The sequence below is a fragment of the Ostrinia nubilalis genome, chromosome 16 (genome assembly GCF_963855985.1).
Source record: "Ostrinia nubilalis chromosome 16, ilOstNubi1.1, whole genome shotgun sequence".
Taxonomy (NCBI): Eukaryota; Metazoa; Arthropoda; class Insecta; order Lepidoptera; family Crambidae; genus Ostrinia; species Ostrinia nubilalis.
Window position 1 is genome coordinate 175,048 of NC_087103.1, and position 23,076 is coordinate 198,123.

Consider the following 23,076-nt stretch of genomic DNA (forward strand, 5'->3'; position numbering starts at 1 on the left):
ATTGTTTTGTAGGAGTGTCGGTTAAGAAGAAACAAATCACTGAAATGGTAATCAGGATGAAAATTCATCTTTTCCTTTAATTATCCTATAGCCCTAAAGGGCTTTTAGATCTTTTGTAATAACTTTATTTTACGAGTTTCTCTTTATCCTTGAGTTACATTTCTTAGGTAATTTATCCATAATAATAAATAACCATGACTTATTCCCTTAAATTACAATTTTCAGTGGGTTCATTCAGTAACAATACATTTTACTTCAACCGACTGCATTCTGCTATTTTCTTCTCTGAAAGGTGTTATTGGAGCCCAGTTCTATTTTTACCTTTCATTTCAAACTGGGATGTACATTTCACCTGTCATTGAACGCAATATGCTACACGGAGAGCTGTTACGTTTTTTTGACGTAACGGCAGGCAACATTGAACAACCAGCACAGAGGATCCTTGCGCAATACAGTTATGTAATCAGTTCTATTTACCCTTCCCTCTTATATCACAATGCTTGTGTGTTACAGATAGACTCCAAACTCCAAACGTAAATTGAATGTGACAATTTTTAGCCATGGCGTTCGTTTCTCGAACTAAATAGCTACCAAGGTGAGGTGAGATGCCTATGCCTAAAATTAAAATAAAAAGCTCAACCCCGTAGGCCATATTACAAGGTTCATAGCAGTGTATTTGTTCTCGCCGCGCTACAAGCCCGCGTGATGAACGCATTCGCGGCGCGCGCGCAAAAGTAATTGCGCCATATTTCAGCGACAAAGCGCCGTTCACGGCTCATTGCCGTAATGGCCGGGCTGAGTGCATGCGGGGACCAAGACGCGCCTCCGGTAGCTGCCAGAATTGCTTTGATTTCCTTTATTGGGACAATGTATTGTGAGCTTCATTTGGCTATGGTTTGAATAACTCAAGTCAGATTTACGAACGAATAGATTACGAAAGGCCTCTACAATCGAAATTTTATAATAGTACTGGATTTTGTTTGCGGCTTCGCACCCGTAATATTCAGTTTATCACAGATCGTTACAAAAATAATATTTTATAGCCTGTATTTTATTTTGATATAAACCATAACACTGTAAAGTTAATTAATATTTGTTCCATCCGACATCCATTGCAGTGGAAAATTCAGAATGACTCAAATAAAATAACAAACCGACTTCATTAAACAAGCCGAGATAGGGCGAACTGTCCACTTTGATTCATTGTAGTTAATATTCGGAAAGTTTTATTTGGTTTGTGTTTGTTACTTTGGCCATAAATAACCGCCATTGAAATTCTTCGGTACTGATATTTTTGCTGGGACAATGCGCAGGATGGACCGCCCAAGCGAACTCGAACTGCGCACAAGAGCCGCTTCCGCTCGTAAATACCGCGCCCAAGTTTCTTTCACTTCTTGTGAGGTAATTGAGACACAAGACAATATTATCATATTGACAAATTGGTCTTAACAACAATATTTTATTGGATTTTTATACCAATTTTGTTTATTGTGTAATTGCAAATAGGTATGTAAAAAAATTGTGAACGTGAGTTTCCTATATCAAAATTATTTCTTCAGTATACTCGTATAATGTCAACTGTTAAATATTGATAAGCAGCAAAAAGCACACAATATGACAGCCCATATTATAGTATGGCTCCACTATTTTAAGGCACTCGTCCTTCCATCGGACAGACGGGCGTCTTAACCTACATCTGAATTCGACCTAACGCTACGTTTGATCTGTTTCAGTATTAGTTTATTCAGTATCTTATAGCTTTTAACCAAATTGAATCTAAATATATACTTACTTAAAATAAAATGGAGCCTTATTGAAAAAATCATTTTCGTCTCAAACAATGTCTTCTCTCGAACCGCGAGATAATCCTGCTTGTGCTAAGGGCTCGTGGATTTTGAGACAATTGTATTTGAAGAACCTAAACGAAGTACTTATTGAAATTGAGATTAGCGGTTTTTAAAAAAGAAAGACAGACATTTATTTTCAGTGTCAGATATTTATTTAGACGCATGTGTTATAGGAACATAACGCATACAGTGATACACAAAAACGTATAATAGTCATGTAGGTACTTACAAATCTACGTAGGTACTCGTACATATAGGGTTTTTCTTGTCTAAATACCTACCTATACCTACTTAATTTTTCTTTCAACAAAGTGTCATTCATACACGATGCCCGATACGTTCAGTTTATTTTCATGATGAGTCCAGCTACTGTAATGTTTGTCGTACAGCCGCGGCTCAAAGTCAGAAGGCAGATCAATAACTCATGAAAGCTGCAGACGATTTGAGCTTTACTGGCTTTTTATTGACTGAATATAAATGAACGTCCAATAAATACGTAATTACTCTAGCCCACTAACCAAAGAATGCTTTTGTTTTCTTCTTACAAATTGCTCAAGATAATGCCTAGAGTTTGTTTGAAGTTATTTGGCCAATTCAGAGAAATACTGAAATCAATTGTTGCTAATGAATTCTGCCAATTTTGTAAATTGAATAAACCATTAGGTTAATTTTATCTTTAAGTAATTTTCACATGATTAATTCCCAAAAGCTTTTCATTTGAAGTACAAAATTAGCCTCTGTAGCTTGCTCTCTACTTACTTCAATATTGATACTATTGAAATAAGGAGAGAGCAATGTCATCGTTTGAAGATGTTTTATTCTTTATTTGAACACGTTTGTTCTAGTAATAACAACATTTTCTTTATTATTTGCATAACATAAGACTGTTATTAATTCAGAATATTAATAAATTCCGACGTCGTTCGTGCAATATTTGCGTTAGAAACATCAAAAGGCACCTTCATCGAAATTAGCCGATCTCGATCACCGCCATTTTCGTCGAACAAAGAATTCCCGATCTCAAATCCATCTCCAATGATCTGCCTGTAATTGTGGTCGGGGGGAGGGGTAGGGTTGGCATTTTAGTTTCGGGGGGGCAGGGGGTAAGAACAATAGGGCAAAGATCGAGCAAATAAGATGTAGGTATTCGTCGGAGATGAGCATCGAGTCTAGTGGTTTGTAATGATGGATTATGAAGTTAACATTGTATCCGTAGATCATTGATTCGCTTTCGTTTTGTACGTTCTTCCAATCTTATGAATGTCAATATACGATATTGGTGGAGTAGGTACCAAAAATGTCAATGACATAGAGCTAACAGAATTTTCATACTGCTTGTTTTGGAGTTAACGACAAGTGAGTGCACTGCTATGGTGACATTAATATTGATGTTAGCAGTTCCTTAAAAAATCATTAATTTTCGTCATCTCGGCTGCTCGGAGACCGGCAGGAGACTGTATTGCCACCCCTCCTTACCTCGTTCCAGCCTATATTATCTGTCACTCCGGCAATATTGTATCGCGTGACAAATGACGAACAGATTCAAAGGGAATATTTTGTTCTTTTCTCCATTACGCTTTACACTTATTAGACAAAATGAAAAAATGCAGGAAGGGGAGACGTATATTACCATTTTTTTATTTTTTGTTGCTGAAATTGCCACTTTATTACACAGTGATAATAAACTGATACAAATTTAAATTATTGTATTATTTACAATATAACTACATTGTACTCGTAGCATTGAATATAATATTTAATTTTGATCAATCAGAACTTGAAATAGAATTTACATGTTTATTAACATTAAAAATTGGATTGCAACATACATATTTTAATTCCCATTTTATTTGCATAAATCATCAAAAGGTTAGAATAAACAAATCTTTTGATTTGAAAGCTTTTATTTTTTGTTGTATATCAACATACCGATCCTAATATTGATACACTCATTCTATCATCAAAATATCTGAATTAAGCTTTGATGGTTTTTTACTGTCATCTCTGGTTTCCTACAAAAGGAGCATCTTTTTAATTGCGGGCGCGCGTCGACGCGTCCCGGACGACTACTTAGAAGCACGTAAATAGATTCTTTGATGTCCTGTCACAGGCGCGGCTCGTGAGGGCGCCCGCTGACAGATGACCACTTTGACGGTTAAACTTGATACGGATTGTTGTGTTACCAATTAAATTTACAAAAGGAAGTTCGTTTAAGTTATTTTATTATAGCCTTTGTATTTTCGAGCGGGTACAGAAATGTTTTAGCTAGGTATTGTATCGTGTTTGAGAATGTATTCTTGGAAACAATAATAGCCATACGATTTTAGTTTGAATTCTGTACACGGTTTTAAGATTCACGCATATTCAACTAAAAGTACCTATCTAGTTATGTTTTATGTATATGTTGTCGTTGAGTTTAATTTTCACGCTTTAAAAATACTTTATCCTGCTTCAACATTAAGTTTCGCATTTAGACGTGCCAGTCTAATTAAGATCATTAATGATTCGCGTCACGACAAAGAGCGCACATTAAAAGTTGTCTGTAAGTGGGATCGGTGCATAAATTAGGCCCGCGACATCCGAACTGGGGCCGTGACTGGAATGCCTCGAATAGAGTTGCTCAAATGGATTGAAAACTATACTTGGAAAAATGATTTTGATTCAACTTAAATCTGTATTTTTCACGTGCTAGGATAACCAGAGATGCTAGAAAATGAAGAACTTAGCAGCTCAAAATTAGCACAGCAGCTTACAAATTACCTACAGGACTTGATCACTGAAGCCAGAATAAAGTAACGGAGACACATGATAAAAATAGCGGCGGTCTTTGTAACAAAAATAATGTGGAAATCGATTGTCACTCGCTCGAGTAACTCTTCAAATTATTCATTACCCGGTAATCAACTCACTTTAGAATAATCCGTTTTTGAATCAGCTTTACAACGTAATACGCATGTACGTTAATCACGAATTAATTTTGTCAAGGAAACAAAACAATGTTCTGCGATAAATATAGAACGTGCTAATTAAATGTAATTACAAAATTAAATTTGACCTTTGTTACGTATTATAAAGCAGAGGTAGAATAAAGTCGTGTGTTGGGTATATTAGTACGAGTACTTATTAGTAAGTTAAGAAATAATTTTGATTTCATAACGCAAACCTCTTCGGCTTACCTACATTACGACGATAGTGTGACGATGGCCTCATAAATAAACAAGTGAATAAAGAGCTTGTCATATTTCCCGTCGCGTCGAAGGATGGGCGTTTAAATAAAATATAAATAAAACCGATATTAAGGTAAGTCGGGTCGGGATTAACAGCTCTCTCACCGCGAGACATAAATCTGGGCGCGCCCGATGCCGTAACGACGTGCAACATTACTGTCTGCTTGGGAGATATTTTTGTTGTAACTTAGACACAGCACAACGAAAACCACCTGCTCATTACGTTACCTATTCGTTTTTATGTTTTATCTGAGTGAAAAAAATATCTAATATTATGATCCAAAATTATAAATTCGAAACAAAAATCAGAATATAATTAGTCAAAACTAGTTACGAGTAATTGTATGAATCCATGAAGAAGAACGGACGAAGTTACAGGCAGAAGATAAATATGTAGTTTGACTTTAAGTGTTCACGCAAAAAGTTCGCTGACTTCATTGCATAGAAACATAATGATAATTCGGTACCATAAATGAACGAATTCGCAAAACAAACACCTCGTGGAAAAGAAGGGCCACTTTTTATGGCAGTCAAACGTACACTCGTGGGATGTACGAGTAGATACAGAATGTCGTTTTGTAGCAAACCGAGTTCCGAGCGGGCGGAGCCGCCAGCAAAAGGGAATAAAAACAAAAGCGAGGATCTGTGAACAGAGTTTTTGAGCCACTAGTGATGCTACATTTATTTTCTGTGTGTATATTCAATTTTAAATTTTTGGATTGTTTTCGACAAGGTGAAAACATTTGGAGATTTTGAAGCGAAAAAAATACATATTGTTTTAATAACTGGGAAGTGTAAAGTCGTGTTATTAAAAAATTGTGCAATCTTAAACATTTTGATTCCTCTTCCCTAGGCTATGCAATAAACAAATCTTCTATCAAACATGGTATTTTGTTGGCGATCCCAAAATCAACAAAGAGTTTTTACTCTTTTTTGATGGAACGAAGAAGATTGTGTTCTGTTCTTCTTGGACTGTGTCTTATAGGTGGGTGGACGGAAGGGGGAGAATGCATTTCCTCTTTCTAATGTGTTGATTTTATATCCTGCCGGGGATGACATTTTGTTTGTCCAGTTTCAAATAAATGCGGGGATAGAGTAAAGCAGGGTGACAGATTTTCCTTTGGTATTATTTGCTAAATAATAAACTATAAACGCATTGGTAAGGTTTATTTTATGGTCGTATTGATGTTTAAAAAATAAATAGAAAACACCATGTGCCAAATAATTTAATTGATCGAAAGTATGTAAATCAATAAGAATATTTGAATATCCATTCAAAGCAAATTGTTTGTTGGCAGGCAAGAAAACGCTACAATGTTAAAACAATCAAAATTGAATTGCAATGTTATTGCGGCATTAAATATTTAGAAAGGCCGTACAAAATGATTAATCCGATAAAATCAGCCATTAAAAATGAACGCGTAATATTCAATAACACTTTATCGGCCTGGGAATATGAAACAATGCAAATCCGTATTATTACACACATATTTAACATGTTTTACTACAGCGGAGTGCCATAAATAAAACTTTTGCATATTAATTGTGAAATATCTGACGTTCAAAACCAACGGGAGGTTTTATTCTGTGACAGTTGGAATTCATGTGGCTGGAATATAGGACGCTGGGGCGGAGGAACTTGTTATTGCCGTTTTAATAATAACGAATAGTTTTAAAACTGCATATGGAATAAGAGAAAGGACTAGATAGACAATTTTGGCTGCACTGACTTTTACAATATATGAGAATGGTATACGTACTTAAATGCCTGATAAATTCTATCAATTTGGGATAAAGATTCCCAATGTTGCATATTTTTGTGAGTTCTAAGCGGGTTCAAAATATTCAAACACATGTAATGGCTGTACGGCGACTCATAAATTTCACTCCAATGTTATTACATTCCAAACGTGAAAAAAATTCAATAATGTTACCTCATACCTATACAATATAAACTCCCATATATTTTAATCAAATACGAGACCAACTGACAGACATTGAATTACTGTGCAGTTCGATTCATTTCATCAGTGTCAAAAATGGTAATTGGAAGAGTCGGGCGGATCTCGATAGCTGCCATTGAATCCATCCGCATTAATGCTGTACATTGGAAACGAATTTCACGAACCAAACGTTTCTTACCAAGACGCTTTGACCTCATCTTTTGAGTACCAGACTGATCTAGAAAGATCTCAAGCAACGAAACGCGTTTTCTAATCTATGCAACATTGGTGCTGCTGGTGCTGCTCAGTGCTCACTGACAAAATTGTTGTTGCGAGTCCTAAATATGCGATTAATTACATTCTGTTATGGAAAACAGCGTAACCATCATCATTTTCAATGGTCTACTGCACTTCAGATGTTTACTCGTATAAGCCTTTTGTTTTAGTTTTATTTGGCCTTATCGCAGAGCCTGCTAAGACGCGGTCAACACTTTAAAATTTATTCTCCTAACCCACCCACCCATTTAAATTACTACTCACATTCAATTCTCATTGAAAATAGAAAACATTACGCTTTCAGTATGTTCATGAAGTTAATATGTAAAAGTTTTTCATTTGATACTTCGTAATAAAGTGCTTTATTACTTAACCATTTAAACAATTTGATGTGCAAACACGAGTTCGCGTTCACACAAAGGGGATCATGCAATTCCTATACTATAACGCTATTCGGATGCAGTAGGCTCACACACTATTCTAGGGCCCATTTAATATTGATATAAAACAAGTAAGAGCCGTATAAAAATGTATGTGACCCGGGGAATGTCAGAACAAAAAACATAGAGCACGTCCATTGAACTGAATTAAAGAAATATCTTGTTTTATGAGTTTAGATTATGAATAAGTAAGTATGTCATCTATAGTGTCCCAAAATACATCACCAAGCCCTATTTTATTTTTTCTTCTCAGAGCTCGGTATTCTAAGCAAACTCATAGCATTATGCTAAGTCACAATGTGAGTAAAGCTTCTGCCTCCGCTTCAGTTGTCCAAAGAGTATCATGAAATTCCTATTACGCTCGCTTGCAATCGCGAACTACGTACGTTATAAATTACTGTATCGTTTGTAACCCGGCTTTTTTGCAAATAAAAACGGAATGAATGCGATGTATTCATGGACAAATACGAATAAATCAAATATGATTTACTTGTTTTATTAAGTTTTCAGGAAGAGGAGAGAAGGAGTTATGTTTTTTTATTTTTATCTGCATTTCGTTATCAAAATTAAGAGTTGGTGATTTCAGAAGCACATATTATAAGCACACACAAGGATAAATAATAAGGGCACTTCCAAGTTGTATAGCAGTGATTTGACATAAGCATGAATGGCAAGTTAGCAGAACTAATGGCGCGTATCGCCGCGTCATCGCCTGCGCGCAGTCGCGGCCTTTTGAGGCTGATCGCCATGAATAAAACATACTTTAACATTCTTTCCAACTACAATGCTTTTTGCTTGAGGTCGTGATGAGAGGAACGTTTAAGAAGAAAGCAGAAACTTAACGATTTACATGAAAATACAGCTACGTGCTGAAATCTGAAGATACCTTTTTCATATTCCTTAAAAAGTATGGATAAATCGTAAATTATTTCCAAATAAATATGCATATTATAACATTCACGATAAAGTAAAAATACTAAGAGCTTTAACATTTTATTGCTGCAAAAAAGCGGAATTTACACGCAAGCGAACCAAATTGTAACATCTCCATTATAAACACTATGCAAACATTTTCCGACTTGAGTGTAAGTACATTAGGTTCAAAACAAACTCCCTTCAGGCTGTTTTCATAAGAAGCTAAGGAAAAGAGAATAACTATAAATTGTGATCTTTGCAAAACTTACAGATGGGAAATATTTTCTTTTCTATGAAGTTGTGGAGGAATTTTATTACGCGGTTCTGCTCATGTGCCGGAGATATTATAGCTTCTTATTTTAATACTCAATACCGTAGTGCTTTACTTTCTTTACTTACTTGTTTTGAAACTTTTGCGCTGCGTTATTTAATAACATAATACATTACTTGTAAGTTTATGTAATAAACACATTTTTTGTATACTTTTTTCTTAAGGTAGTACCTAAGCTTATTATCAACCTACATACAATACGAAACAAAATTATAATTGCTGAAACATGTGTAACTGAAACTTTCATAAAAAACTTAACACAAACGAAAAAACACTTGAGGATAATTAAGTACCGCGGTAGTAATTTAGTGTTATGTAAATAGTTAATGTTCGTGTAGTTGTGACGTGTACACGTAGCAGCGTACACGGCTATCTCGTCATCATCGGGCCTTTTTACAAGCACGAATATGTAATGAGCCTGCTCGTTATACGTGTACCGGGAACGCTAAGGATGGCTTTTGTGGGTTACGTATTATAACTAAGCCGTTGTTTTCCTATTATTTTCAAAATATTTAGATTTTACTACTGGTTCTTCAAAAGAAATGTTATTTAGGGAGTCATCTCATTTACATGGGGTAAGATCGTCAAGGCTACCATTACTAAAAATTGGATTATCTCATGAAGCACCTACGCAAAGCATTAAGTTGCAACGGTAATATTTCAATTCTGTGTCTCGACTATGCGAGAGAGATTACTTATTCTCTAGGTAATCATCAAACTTAGTGGTTAAAGAGTCTATAAAAAGTAAAAGTACTATTCAAAAGTCAAATAAAATAAATGTAGAAGCAGCCCTGCGGCAAGTCGTTTCTGTCCATAATACGCTAATGGCGGCGTACGGAGTTACATGTTCATTTGCCCTCTGTTTGGTACAAACCCGATTCAATTTGAAAGTTTGCGCTATTACGGCGAGGTGATTTGTTACACTAGTTTCTTTCTGCTTTCTTTTGATTTGCCAAAGAGATAACGAACTTTGTAATTTCAACAGGTGAGATTTATTAAACGCACACTTTTCTTTGCTTTTCATGAAAGTTTATTAACTCGTTTAGGAAAGATTCATTTATTAAATCTTTGCGTCTAGTTCGGTTTTATGTTTAATATTAATAATGTGTATCTACAATATGACTTGAAAACTTACGTCAGGACGCTGAAGGTGTAATATTACCTGAAAAAATAAAATAAGAATTAACCTTATGTCTACATTAAAAAGGTAATTCAATCACGTCGAATCGAAATAAGTACCTGCGCGGAATCGTTAAGTAATTAGACAAACTCAAGATACACAAAATCGAATAATTTAATTCAAGCAACTTTGTTCATCAAACATCGAGAGTAATTCCAGGTAACGTAAATATGTACCATTTTGCCACCCACGCCAGACAAATTGAGCAAAGGTATTTAATGAAAATTGAGCTAGTATAATGATCAGAGTTTATTTAAAATTCAGACTTAATCTTTTAGGGTCATTATCAATCCTAAACTGATCCCTTTTTGTCCAGGAATCAGAAGAACATTGCGAAATGAATAAATGAATTTGACTATTTTCAAATTACCTACTACCCAGCTGACTAGGAAGCTCAAGATACCTACGTGCAACAGTCTTACGTTGAAGATTACCAATTTCAACAACTACTGCTGAGCCAACAAGGCGCAGTAATATCATTCCGGCGTACACAATATTCTCAAGAGCACCAGACTACAGCAAAACCGCTTTCTTTGTCTGCATCACGGAATATTTCATCACATTCCCTAAAATGTAGAGCGCGGTATATTCCTTATTCATCTCTCGCGGTGCTCTTGTCTTTGATTTGGGCGCTCTTTTGTTTTTTTCGTCAATTTTCACAGAAGTTACGCGCGTACTTGTACACACAATTTCCCGCGGAACTGTGAACACGTTCAAGTGATGGCCCTCGAATAATTTTATCGTTGTGCGAGAGTCACGTACCTCTCAGCGGGAGGGGGGCGCGGCGAAGTAGGGCTGACAATATTATATTGTACCCTATTATATTGCGGCTCCAGCAACTATATCATTTTGTACTCAATGTATTATTGCCAAAGAAATGAATGGGACCACAATGTAATAAATATAATAATACAAATACAATGAATAGGGTATCTGCAAATACGTCTTGGAGCTACCAATTTATAACTTGCTTATTCTTATGAAATGAATCCTTATGATTTTACGAACTCAGATGACACACACTATGTAATGGACTATTCACACACAGAAGTCAATGTCAAAGTAAAAAAGAAACCATTTTGACATTCATCACCATCATCATCATTTCAGCCATAGGACGTCCACTGCTGAACATAGGCCTCCCCCAATGCTTTCCATGTTGATCGATTGGCAGCGGTCTGCGTCCAGCGCTTCCCTGCTACCTTTACGATGTCGTCGGTCCACCTTGTAGGTGGACGTCCCACGCTGCGTTTTCCGGTACACGGCCTCCATTCCAGAACCTTTCTGCCCCATCGGCCGTCAGTTCTGCGTACTATGTGCCCTGCCCATTGCCACTTCAGCTTGCTAATCCGTCGGGCTATGTCAGCGACTTTGGTTCGTTTACGGATCTCCTCATTTCTGATTCGATCTCGCAAAGAAACACCAAGCATAGCCCTCTCCATAGCACGCTGTGCAACTTTGAGCTTCTGTATAAGGCCTATAGTGAGAGGCCACGTTTCCGAGCCATAAGTTATCACTGGTAACACACATTGGTTATACACTCTAGTCTTCAGGCATTGAGGTATTTTGGACGAAAAGATGTTGCGTAGTTTCCCGAACGCTGCCCAGCCGAGTTGGATTCGACGATTGACCTCCTTCTCGAAATTGGACCTACCTAGCTGGATCGTTTGTCCGAGGTAGACATACTTGTCGACAATCTCGAGAATTGAGCTCCCAACTGAAACTGGGTAGGGCGTAACATGGACATTCGACATAAGCTTCGTTTTGTCCATGTTCATCCTCAGGCCTACCTGTTGGGAAACTCGATTAAGGTCTTCGAGCATTGTGCCAAGATCTTCCAACGATTCTGCCATGACTACAATATCGTCGGCAAACCGAAGGTGAGTGATGTACTCGCCATTAGTGTTTATGCCGAATCCTTTCCATTCCAGGAGGTTGAAAGCGTCTTCCAATGCAGCGGTGAACAGTTTCGGAGATATAACATCTCCCTGCCTAACGCCTCGCTGCAGTGGAATCGCCCCCGTGCTCTGCTCTTGTACTCGGACCGACATGGTGGCGTTTTTGTACAAGCACTTCAGCACCTCGATATACCGATAGTCAATACGGCACCGCTGGAGAGATTGTAACACTGCCCATTATGACATTATGTTTGCGAATAAAAAACATTTCATTGTTTTGTTTCGTTATTATTGTAAAGTAAAAAAAAAAACATGTGATTTGCGTTACGGCTAAATTCCCGACCCGGTGTCTTCTTTTCCCCGCCACCCCTGGCGGGTCCTCGGAGTTTGACGGCGAGGGCCGTCAGCAGGTGTAGTGGCTGTCCCGACGATTATTAATTAGAACGTGCCCGATTGCCCGGACCGCGGGTTTCGTCAACTCGAAGAAAGGCCCTTAATTTATTATAAGTACTTTTTATTTTAGGCCGCTACAGGAATTTATCATTTTTGTAATCAGGGGCGGCTCGTTCAGAGTTTGGGGGTCGTTTTAATAAGCATCATTAATGTTGTTATCACACCGAGAGGGGCTTCGTTTTAGTATTAATCCTATTTTTAAGGACACACTAACTTATCCAGTTACCAATTTGGTCTCTAAAATAGACTGGTGGTTTGTTTTGAGTTTATGTAATTTTATATCTGGCACTCAGAATTTTTCGTATTTCTCGCTCTATTCACGATGTAGGTACCTACATGAATAAATAAACATCCTGAAACCCAAAGTAAAAAGCTTTAGTCAGCTTTTAAAAATGGCGAGCTACAAGCGAGAGCTCCCGTCGATCGATCACGCGGGATTCACTGTCACGGCGTACGCGACGGGAACTGAATATTAGTGACACGCGCGTTATAAATGTCCACTTTTTGCATATTCATGTCGTGTCGCACGTGAAGTGTTAAGCCATTCGCTGTCAATAAAACAATTGAGGGATACAACCCACTTATGTTTTATCGTGCCTGCTGTGGAAGTGTAATTTGACTCACTGTTTTCACAATGCACTTTAAAAAAATCATATTTATGAAAAAACTTTTTACGGAAACATAACCTACTCTACAAATAGGCATCACCGATGTAATGTTTAGATTACAAACTACTTAAGCAAATGAAGTTATGACGACATATGACTGTACTGTTTGTAATACGACAGTGTTTAAAATAAACCAACTTCAAAGCTAATGCGAGGGCAATACAAACCGACACAAAATTGGCTTAGTTCGCTCGCAACTGCAGTGCTCGTGTTGACCGAGAGTTGGCGCCTCTAAGCTAATCCGGCCTATTGATCTTCACCAACGGCCGCGGCTCTAAATAAACCTTGACAACGTACGAAACAAAAATGCCACTTCTATTTTCTAATTTGGCTGTTGGACACTATTCTGGAACAAAGGCTTCCTGAGGTCCTATCCTGTAGGTTCTGGTTTCAGTTCTTCGAAGAGAAAATTATTGTTTTTGCTTAAAGTTAACTTTGGCCAATGAGGTTTTGCTTCAAGTTATCGGACAGATCATCACGATGAAAACAAAGAAGAGACCAATTTGGAATGCCTTTTTATATAACTTTTTTTTTCATAAGTAACATAATTATGGAACTGAATAACTGAATTTAATTATAATTTTAACATTAATTAATACTTAATATAGCCAATAGCAGGTTTTCCTTAATTGGGTAAAGTTTGAAAGGGATGAATGGGACCAAACTACAGTCAAAGTATAATAATAGTCAACTCGATGTCACTCAAGAGACGAGAAGTTTCGAGTGAAACGACATGGGGTTGCCGTGGGTGGCTTCACAGAACACCAAGGTTAATAAAGGGGACACTTACCATTATTGGTTTTTGTTTCTACCACATAAAATAGAAACATGAGTCGATTACAGTTCATAATATTCATATTCAGATCGTATTATTCTGGACACAGTCAATGCCATAAGTAAACTAAAAATCAATAAGTGAACTTTTCTTACTCAAATAGGTATAATATTTTCAGGAATATCTGTGTGTGCATAGTCATGTGATATTTAAGCACAAAATATATTTTTGACCTTTACATTTCTATGAAACCTGAGTTTCATGGAATTTGTATTGATGTGTTGTGCCTGAGTAAACTTAGAGTTTTTGTGCACGTAGTGCAATTTGTAAACCTAAACTATTTAGCTAACTACTCAACACCACTTCCCCGCATTTAAGTTTTGTAAATTGCTAAGCAGCAAGGATTGATGTAATAATTTCCTATAATTTTAATAAGGTGTTTTGTTTTCATATCAAAATTATTTTCATAAAATTCGCTAAATACATTTTTTGAATATTTCTACAGTTGGTACCTTAGGTATTGTTAATGCGTTGAAATTGTCACCAGAATCGAATGACATTTCAAACGAATTCAATCACACAAACCAGTAGTGTGAACATCTTTGTGGTGAACCCTGCAGTTGAGTGGCACTTTGTTACGATCTGCGATGCGACCTTGAAATAGTACCTTTACGGCCCTCCGATTTGGCAGCGACAAGGCGAATTGATAAGGGTTTCTGGTTTACTGCTGAACCCTAATAACCGCTGATATGAAGAATATGAAAGGACGATGGCGAGCGCTTAAACCAGAACAATGGGGCTTGACAGGCAGTCTCGGGCGAATTATTGTAACGAGCCAAATCGACGCCGAGTCAAATTAATTTTTTCGCATAATGCTGGTTGGGACAATAGAGGCTGTGCAAAGCGCGCTTTGCTCTAGTATTCATTCAAATACTAGTTGCGGAGAACATTTTATAAACTTGATTCGGTCATAGCCTTCCAAGGAGTGTCAGCAAGCAAGGTCTTTGTCTTATCTTAACTAACTACCTATTGAGAAGAGATTCATCCTACACTACGTTTACTAAAACTCATTAAAACTCATTAAAAAAACTCATTAAAACTCATTTATTTCTGTAAATAGGCTTAAAAAAAGCACTTTTACACGTCCCAGTATTAACCCTACCACTGCTTCAGGACAATAAATGGGCCAGTGCTGAGAAGAAGCAGCGCAAGAAACTCAGTCACTATTGTCAGCCTCTTTTTCAAAGGTTTACATGCTTTAAAATGTACAAAGTTATAAATATTTATGCGAGCTAGGCAGTAACGTATCCCAAACATTTTTATCTTTTAAATAATCATCGACTTTATAGTAGCCCTTTTTCATTAAGGTACTTTTAATATGTGCTTTGAATTTATGAATGGGTAGTTCTACAACAGTTTGTGGTAATTTATTAAAGAATTTAATACATTTTCCCATAAATGAATTACCAATCTTATGCAATCTGAAATTTGGAACGGCAAGTTTATTTTTGTTTCTTGTATTAAAGTTATGCAAATCGCTCTTTTTCGTGAATTGCTCTATATTTTTGCGGACATATAAAAGGTTTTCATAAATGAACTGTGAAGCTACTGTCAGTATGTTTATTTCCTTAAAAAAATCTTTCAAGGAAAATCGGGGTCCAAGGTTATAAATGGCCCGCACTGCTCTCTTCTGCAGAGCAAACACAGTTTCAATGTCCGCGGCTGAGCCCCACAACAATATGCCGTATGACATTATACTATGAAAATAACTAAAATATACTAGCCTTGCCGTTTCAATGTCAGTTAATTGCCTTATCTTTCTCACTGCAAAAGCAGCCGAACTGAGCCTTTTTGACAAAGTTTCAATATGAGGACCCCATTGAAGTTTAGCATCTAAAGTGATTCCCAGGAATGTTGTGGAATTTATGCTATTTAATGGTTCATTCTTCACCATTAATTGCGTGGAAACCTGCCTCACATTAAGTAAGGTAAATTTAATGCACTTAGTTTTGTTTGCATTTAACAATAAGTTGTTAACAGTGAACCAATGTAGAACCTGTGAGAGTGTGTTATTAATATCGTCAAAATTTACTTTACCTCTATCAACTTTGAAAATGAGAGATGTGTCATCAGCAAATAACACAATATCACACAGATCTTTTACAAAGTAAGGAAGGTCATTAATGTAAATAAGAAATAGCAAAGGTCCCAATATTGATCCCTGCGGCACACCCATAGTAAGAGGTGCTCCAGAAGACTCAGTTCCGTTAATACAAACTTTTTGTTTTCTGCCTGTGAGATACGAGTTCAGCAGATCAAGTGACTTATTCGAAACACCATAATGTCGCAATTTGTTTAGTAAGGTTTGGTGGTCTACACAATCAAACGCTTTTGAAAGATCACAGAAAATACCAACAGCGTCCTTTTTACTCTCCCAAGCATCAAAGACGTGTTTCAATAGTGCTACCCCAGCGTCAGTAGTACTTCTACCTTTCGTAAAACCAAATTGCTTATTGTGTAATAATTTGTTAAAAATGAAGTGAGATAGAAGTTGGTGGAAAATAATTTTCTCGAAAATTTTGCTAAGTACTGGTAGAATAGAAATCGGTCGAAAATTAGAGGGGTCACATTTGTCACCAGCCTTGAACAATGGAATTATTTTACTTAACTTCATTAAGCTAGGAAAGCAACCTTGATCAATACATGTATTAAAAATGAATGCAAGGTGAGGAGCTATGGTGTCAATAATTGTTCCAATTATACTGACGGAGATTCCCCAAAGGTCCTCAGTTTTTTTCATATTTAATTCTCTAAAGGTTTTAATTATTGTATTACAATCTATATGCCTGAACTGGAGCAGACACTGGCACTCGGTGACATTAGATTTTAAAAGAGACTCTGCAAGAACTGGTGATGAATTCAGTTCTTTAGTTGTTTCAGACGCAATATTGGAGAAGAATGTCTCAAATGTGGTTGCAACTTCTGTATCGGAATTTATAATTTCGTTTCCGATTTTCAGTGAAAAAGTGTTATCCTTCGATTTATTTACTAATATGTAGAGTGGAGCGAGGGCGTCATATTTAGTTAAAATCCTTGTTGCTTATAGCCCTCAGTGAGGTCGTTTACTTACTGAGACATCAATTAGGCGGACAGTTAGAAACCCATTTACAAATCAAAAAACTTAGTTCGTTTACTTAAAACAGCTTTGACAGACGATGTAGCTCACCTCGAAAATTGCACTTGACATTTTCTTGAAAGCACTTTATTCATTTCATTCAATAATACGTTTCAAAACTATTTGTAATTCAATAACCTCTTCAATAAATTACAGTTGGTAATACAATATTCAATCCGTGAATCGTTTCATTTATAATGAAATTCTAAGCACGCCATTATAAAATAGCTATTATTGTAGGTATACGAAAAGCTAGTTACTAAGACCGACGTAAAGTAGTTAATAAATTGTTAGCCGCCTGACTTGGTGGTTTTCGTAACAGTTTGTAGTCTGCGGCGGTCACAGATTCTAATCCCGTAGGGGGCACTAAAAACTGTTATTGTAATGAGAACTTCCTGTCGTTCATATCTAAAAACATAATCATGAGAAAAAAAATATGTTCAGAATCTAAATCTACAAAATTACCCTTATGAAATAACAAAACCAGCCGAATGTTGTCCGTACGATGCGGCCGGCATCTTTGCGGTCGGCTTTTAATACATTTTGGGCCAGTAATTTGCTGTGCGGACCGCAAGTACACTGCGCCCCGATAATCTGCGCTGCTCGCAAAGCCGCGCCTTACAAGCTAATGCCATTTCGGACAAAGGCTCCGTTCTGTTTCAAAAGGTTTTTCTGCTTTTCACTGTACTTAACTCTTTGTTAATATTTCGTGCATTTAGCTCGCCTATTTTAATGTAGGTTAGAACCGCTTCGTTGTTTCAAATGTTAGCTCTGCGCGAGTTTTTTTTTTTTACTCGCCTCTGAGGATTTTTTCGGTTGAATTCACATCGTTATTTATGAATCTAAACGTGGGTGGGTAACGATTTTACAGCCATTTCATTAAAACTAGGTTAATTCGTAAAGTTTTAGTTTGATTTTATCGAAGTACGTGTAGTTTTGTTTTACAGTAACGCCAATCATGCTTTTATTATCATCATAATCTAACACAATGATGCCAGTTTTTATCATAAATCCCAAATTTTTAAGTTATAAGATTTAGCCCCTATGGTAACACTAATAACCGAAATTTTGTTTTAATAGGGGTCACTTATAACTTAGGGATTGATGGTGAAAACGGGCATGAGACTAACATATTTCATAAACCATTAAAATGCTCAACCAGTGATGAAGGCTGAAAAATTTTCTTTGCCGTCAATAGGTCTGAGACATTACGAATAACAAATATCAAGTGAAAATGTTATTGATATTGCCTTTTACTGCTTTATTTGACATTGTAACATAATTATGTATTATGTGAACATCACTACCAACGCGTTTCTCCACGAATAGAGTCCATAAATAGAACTCGGTGTCGCAAATACACAAATTGAAAAGTAACACAAAGCCTTCATATAATACTTGAGACACAAACGACTATGGTGTTTTTATGTGGATAATTCTTCGCATCTTTGTGAGTAAAAAGTGTAAAAAGATTACCCAAAAGCATTAGTTTTTAATTTATCTCTCCTACGCTAGTGTTTATGCTAATAAGTTTCGGGTTTGGGTATTTAAACTCTCGCTGTAAGTAATTTCCACAGCTTAAAAATTATGAATCTCGTACATCGTTTTTGCAAATCACAAAAAAATATAGTTTGTGATAAGTAAAGCAACACTGTGATCCCCACAGTTTTATGGTTTATGAAATAGAAGCTTTGACCGTATTTTAAAACTTTTAGGACATAGACTACATATAATTCAAATGTTAAAGTGCTAAATAAGTTTGAAAGCTCAATGGCAACAAAGATAATATTTTCCTCTCCCAACAGCCATTACACGAAACTACAACCATTCGGTATGTAATACGCGAAGCAGAGTGGGTCGGAGTCGACGCAAAGTGCAGATAAAGATTACGGGACGTCCCAAGTAAACACTGCTGTAATAGTTTAGTTAGCGTTCTCGTTTTAGACAATAGAGTCAATTGTTTGTTGCGGTCTTTAAATTGAATTTAGTGAAAGCTTAGCTGAATGAAAGCAGACTATTTTCATTCAAAAGCTCACATGCGAATGTATAAAGATAAGAAGATGTTTTCTTAGGCTGGGTTGCACCATCTTACTTTAATTTTTTTTTATGTGACAGGAGGAAAACGAGCAGACGGATCACCTGATGGTAAGTGATTACCGTCGCCCATAGACACCCGTTAGTCCCAGGGGCGTTACAGAACTTTAATAAAAGTCAAAAGTCTGCCAAACTCAATATAAAAACAACGTTAATGGTGTCACGGTTAAAAAAAGATGGTGCAACTCAGCTTTAGTAAGTTAAGAAGTATTATAGTGGATCAAAATATCAAATATCAAATAATTTATTGTGCATAAATTTGGGTACATTACATTTGCAGTAGTTATTGCAATAATAAAGTTAGATCGCCAAATCCTACCATTACAGGTGTATACACATTTCTCTTAAAATAAAATTAAAAAACTATTCCTTATGCTCCATAAAATCTTTCAAACTATAGAAACAATGTTTCAATAACCATAATTTAGTGAGCCTCTTAAACGAACTTAAACTTAATTCATCATCTTTAAAGCGATCAGGTAATTTATTATAGATATCTATACACATAATATAGGCATTTCGTGACACTGCAGACAGTTTTACACATGGTTTATGTAATTTGTACAAATATTGGGATCGTATTCTCCTATTAGTAGCTTCCTGTTTTTTTACAAAAAGAGACTTATGTTTAGTTACAAATAGACAAATTTCATATACATATAAACTTGGAATAGGAAGAATATTATGTTTTTGAAAGTATGGCCGACAGGAATCGGTTTTTTTAATGCCAAATATAGCTCTTATACATCGCTTTTGTATCAAGAATATGCTGTGGATATCTACAGAATTTCCCCATAGAATAATACCGTAACGAAGAATACAGTCAACGTAGCCATTGTAAGCCATGAGCGCAGATTTTACAGATACAACTCTGCTAACCCTTCTTAAAGCATACACGAATTTGTTAACTCTTGTGCACAGGTCATCAATATGAGTCTTCCAGTTACAATGGCAATCAACATTCATACCTAGGAATTTTATTTGTTTAACTTCTTCTATGGGGTCATCATTTACTGTAACATTCAAAGGCTGTGAGTTACCTCTTACTGTCCGGAACTGTATGTATTTTGTTTTGCCAGCGTTCAATTTTAAATTATTACATTTGAGCCATGCTATGGCCTGAGATAATATGTTATTCACCTCAATGTTATATGTGGCAATGTCTTTACGTTCAATAATAAGGGTGGTGTCATCTGCAAACAAGATGCATTCCTGCGATACATGTTTAGGCAAATCGTTAATATAAAGCAAAAAAAGCAGTGGCCCCAGTATGCTGCCCTGGGGAACACCGAATTTATTATTAACATAAGAAGATCTATATGGCAAAACGGTTTTTGATTGCGAACAATACCTTTTGATTTCCACACACTGTGTTCTGCCACTCAAGTATGATTTTATCAATTCAAACGCTGGACCTCGTATACCATATTTGGATAATTTTGCTAGGAGACGTTTGTGACACACGAAATCGAAAGCTTTACTCATATCCATGAATATCACCGTGATGGGTATCTTTTGGTCCATGCAAGTCATTATATGTCGAATCAAATTAAATGCAGCCAATGAAGTACTCCTACCTTTTCTAAACCCATTTTGCTTCTCCGTAATGATATTGTATTTTTCAAAGAATTTATTTAACCTCCTGTAAATTATCTTTTCAATTATCTTTGAGAATATTGGTATCAAGGTAACAGGCCTATAATTATCTATTTTACATTTTTCACCTTTCTTGAATAGGGGTTTTACGATAGATTTTTTCAATTTTTCTGGGAATTTTCCTTGCACCAAGCATAAATTGACTACATATAGTAATGGAACTGCTATGTAAGTCATAACTTCTTTTATAATATCTGTTTTAATGTCGTCAAACCCTACGGAATTAGTATTTTTTACTGTTCTAACAATCTTTATTAATTCGGCCATATCTACTGGATTTAAGAATATACTTGGTTCGATATTATCTATTCCTAGGTCACCTGTACTAGTTACGTCACAATTGTCTTTTACAACATTTATAAAATAATCATTAAAAGTATTAGAAATCAGTTGAGGATCAGTAATGTCTGCGTTATTAATCGTTATTTTTTCTATAGTATTATTGTTACAGTCAGGCGTTGTACATTTTGTTATAACTCTCCATACCGCCTTACAAGTATTGTTTGAATTATTTATATACTTTGTGTTTTCAGATCTTTGGAAAGAAATTAAGCATTTTTTAAATATTCTAGAGTATTTTTTGTAAATAGTTTTATGTTCTTTGTAATGTCTACTTTTAATATATAATTTTCTTTTATATGTACTAGATCTTTTGATTCCTCTAGTTAACCATTTCGAAAAAATATTTTTATTCGAGACTTTGATTTTGTGTACAGGGAAGCAAAGGTTATAAAAAAGAGTAAATAAATTATAGAAATTTTCAAAAGCTTGGGATGCGTCCTTTTCTTCAAATATTTCTGTAAAAGTAAGAGCCGACAAGCAATCTCTAAACTTTCTACGGTTATCTTTACAATAATCTCGTCTATATTCATACCACCATTTAATAGGCGTATGTAGACGTTTACTTATAGGAATGAGAAAAGATTGAGCCGTATGATCTGATAGACCTAGATCATGAACGTTAGCTTGACCCCCTTGAACATTTGTGAATATATGGTCTATGCATGTTTTTGATGTTGCCGTGATCCTAGTAGCGTCTTGAATGGTTGCTTGCAAATTGTACGTTTCAAATAATCTTTTTAACTCTGTCGAAATCTTAGTAGGGTAAACCGTATAGCTATTGCCCACTTAAAGATTTCAAACACATTGAGATGAAAAATTAAAGAAAGTATTTTAATTATCGACCATTTATGACTTTTTTCTTATAACTCAATAAACTGTTAAACAGAATATTAACAGTTTTTAGTTAAAACTTACGTAACTTAGAAAATATTGAAATAAATTTAAAATCCTCCAAAAAGTACAGTCATTGCCCATTACTCACACTAATTGCCCACATCAAAGCACAGTAATTGCCCAGTATCTTAAAACAAAATTATCAATTTTAAAATGACAAAATAGACTTTAAATAAACAAAACAAAACATTAAACTTAAATTCTAGTAGTACAGTCTTCTAAATTTCAAAATAAATTGCGTTTGGCCTTATTAACATATTATCAAATATTTCTTGAGCTGATGTTGATGAGTCAGAATCGGTAGAGACAGAATCATCTACTTCAAAACATAGATGACGCAAAAATTTGAATTTTATATGTAAATTTTATATGTATTTATTTTTTTATCTTCTTTGATATCAGTTCAAGTGGTTGCTCAGAATGGTCAATTAGCTGTTGGTTATTCTTCCCTAAAGTTGTATCTATTTCCTTACAATTAACATTTTCAGTAGTAGATTTAACGTAGGATTTTCATTTTTTGTATTTGCGTTTGAATTTTTATCAATTTTTCAAGCCAAACCATATTTTTCAGCAATTTATCTTGTAGATAAATTGTTGGATACATCTTGTACAGCTTCGATCGCTTTTTGCAAATTTTCTATGCTATATTGAACTTTTGGAGTTTTTGGCATACTGAAAATGAAACATTAAGAGCCATTTCAATATTTATGCCTGTAAATTGCAAAACAAGTCTAGCAATGAGCAACTTAAACACTGCTACTGCATGGTGGCAACACTCTAATAATAATTGCCCTGGGCAATAACTATACATTAACATATGGCAATAACTGAAATGATGGTGGGCAATAACTAAAAATATACAGATTTACGTGCAGTGATTACCCACCGTTAAAATGACCGTTAGAAATCAAATTTTATCAGTTATTTTCATTGATAATGGAGAAAACACTTATAATTTCATC

General features: G+C 35.7%; 1 protein-coding gene across 1 annotated transcript in view; it reads right to left on the reverse strand.

Moving 5' to 3' along the window:
• The window catches only part of LOC135079492 (lachesin-like), a 173,523-nt gene that overhangs the window by 139,398 nt on the left and 11,049 nt on the right, over positions 1 to 23,076 (reverse strand). Inside the window, exon 2 of the mRNA XM_063974149.1 lies at positions 10,115 to 10,141. The gene's annotated coding sequence lies outside the window, so the exon portion shown is untranslated. The remainder of the gene's footprint in view (positions 1 to 10,114; positions 10,142 to 23,076) is intronic.